The sequence below is a fragment of the Lingula anatina genome, chromosome 4 (genome assembly GCF_051362555.1).
Source record: "Lingula anatina isolate TDL-2025a chromosome 4, LinAna3.0, whole genome shotgun sequence".
Taxonomy (NCBI): Eukaryota; Metazoa; Brachiopoda; class Lingulata; order Lingulida; family Lingulidae; genus Lingula; species Lingula anatina.
In genome coordinates this window covers 6,453,554-6,456,066 of record NC_141770.1, presented here as the reverse complement: position 1 = coordinate 6,456,066, position 2,513 = coordinate 6,453,554, and the positions used below count along the sequence as shown (strand labels likewise).

The 2,513-nt window shown below is 36.2% G+C and overlaps 1 long non-coding RNA gene across 1 annotated transcript; it reads right to left on the bottom strand.

Moving 5' to 3' along the window:
* Positions 1-1,283: 1,283 nt before the first annotated feature.
* On the bottom strand, positions 1,284-2,300 carry LOC147762158 (uncharacterized). The gene is made up of 3 exons (XR_015333870.1): positions 2,220-2,300; positions 1,682-1,880; positions 1,284-1,522 (listed from the first exon to the last, which is right to left on the bottom strand). It is a non-coding gene; the product is annotated as an uncharacterized LOC147762158 (long non-coding RNA).
* Positions 2,301-2,513: the final 213 nt, after the last annotated feature.

The window sequence follows — 2,513 nt, the reverse complement described above, 5'->3', positions numbered from 1 at the left end:
GCATCAACTTAAAAATACTGCATGCACCCTGACACCGAGCCATGCTTTTAGTTCTTCTTTCCACTTAGAGTCATTGTATGTTGCATATGCATTTATATTTTCCGACAAATTGTTCAGTATTTCATCAGTAAAGAACAGTTTTAAAAGTCTAGTTCGTCTTTGAGACCCGTCAGTTCATGTGTGAATCCAGGCAGTTCACCACGGAAAAGCTCCTTGTCCACCTCCCACAGATCGTTTTCCCACCGACTTCTTCTAAAATCTTCACTAATGCTGCCTAATTCACTTTCAGACTATGTCTGTAAAGTGTTATTCAAAAGAAATATAGCTCAAATTATTGCTGTCAGACTCACTGTCACTAACAAATCCCGAAAATTCAGACCCAGAGCTCTCATCAAAAATACTCCAGATTTCCTCCATATGTAGATTTCCCGCATCCCTTAAAATGTTTACATTTTGTTCTATAGTACTCTCCTTTTTATTGGCCAAAAGAAAAGCAACAACCAATCAGAAAACGAGCTATTTAAAACTCACCTATCAAAGTTTCTTTCTCATGCCGTCATATGAAGTCGCTAGGCAAGGGGCCCGCCATATTGGATGCCGTCATATGACGGCAGTCGGGAATGGGTACTATTAATATTACGACGTCAAATGACGACGCTCGGGATAGAAATAAGAAAACATTGTCGGCAAATGACGGCAGTAGGGGACAATGAGTTAAAAAAGTTTAATCACCTGCAAAACTTGTCTGTAGTGGCCATTTTTCGGGGCCTTCATCAGGCACGACACCAGTATTTCCACGCAGCCAAGGCAAAGGACATGGACGGTGAAAACCTGACGATATTTTCAAGAAAGGACACCTTTCATAGTCACGCAACAAACACAATAGGTGATGGGTAGCCGAACTTTTTTGGTGCAGCGAACCCTTGGCACAGCCACCCTTTCGGCACAGCGCACCAGATCCTTTCCACACAGCGAACCTTCAGCACTGCGCACTGTCCCCAAATTTCTAACCGCTGGTCAGACAGCAGTTTTTCAGGGGCACCCATTCTAAGAAAAAAGAAAACATCAGTTAAACTTTACCGTATAAAAATAAGGTTAAACAAACAAGCATTTTTGTATAAAGCATATATTTGTCTAGAGACAGGTGTGGCAGGTATTAATTAAGTTTAATACCACCTGTTATTATTAAACTAATTTCATTTATTACCATCTTTACCACCTTCCACAGATTTCTAGTCCGTGGGACAAATATGTGATTCATCCAAAAAATTTTCAATCTGTTTTATGTTTTCACACATTTTCTTCATTCTAACATTTTAACATATGCACAGAGCTATTCATTTTCAAAAAAGCATGTGTTATTTATGATGAGGTGAACAGACACTTATCACTTACAAGAATATCAACGGCATAGTGATAAAAATTACTTTTCTTCCTCTGTCTTCTGTGTCTGTTGTTTCTAGGTCTGTTGACAGCCTGGCCTCCAATTTTTTACACTTCAGGCGTGCCTTTTGATTGTCATCTGCAAATGCAGCTTAGAAGGTTAAGCATTCAACAATTATACCTATTAATGAATGATTGCAAAAAAAAAAAAATGATGCTATTCATTCTATTTATATGAAGCCAATAAAAATTAGAACATAAACTTCACTCCCAATTTTGGCAATTTTTAAGAACTGACCTTGTTGTCTCTGGACTTTGATACTGTATGGCCTCTAATCAGCAGTTGGAGACACATTACGCTCAATGGCCTTTGTAATAGTTGTACTTTTCAAATGGCTACAAACACTTGTCGCCATCAATCCAAGATGATGGCACCACCTCTACCTCATTTGTGTTGTCAAAAAGGACAACAGCATACATGATGGAATGCCAACCTGCTAAAATTATCAAATGCAGTTTCAGAAGAAGTTTGTTCCAAAAAACATGCACATTTCTTACAAGTTGATTGTAAGAAAGATTTATAATATTGGTGTGAAGTGAAGGTACTTCCATTTAGCTTCATACTTCATTGCATAACAATTTCATTTAGATTATTTTTTTATCATTTACACAAACACACACACAAAATAAATGCTAAGTACTGGTGAGAAACAAATCATCATGTAATAAAAAAAATGAATTTGTACAAATACTCCTTCTGTATGACAAAACACATTTGCAAGATCACAATAATTTATTTAATTTTCACAAATTAAAGCAATGGAATAGATACATACTTTTCCTTCAAAGGTAATAATGCAGTCTTAGCAGCAACATCAGTAACATCAAATATACCAGTATATAAATGTTCTGTGAGGGCACCTACCAAAGATATATTTATTTCAAGTGAGTGAAAGGGGTAATCAAATAACCTCTTCCAAAACTATTATCTATTCTTTTTTAAGTATACAATATACATTTGATGGAATTTGATTAAACATATTTAATTTCCATTACTATTTCACCTACTCCTTCAATGAGGTATTTATAAATTATAAGGTACTGTGGCTCCTTAATGGCCCTTATAGCAT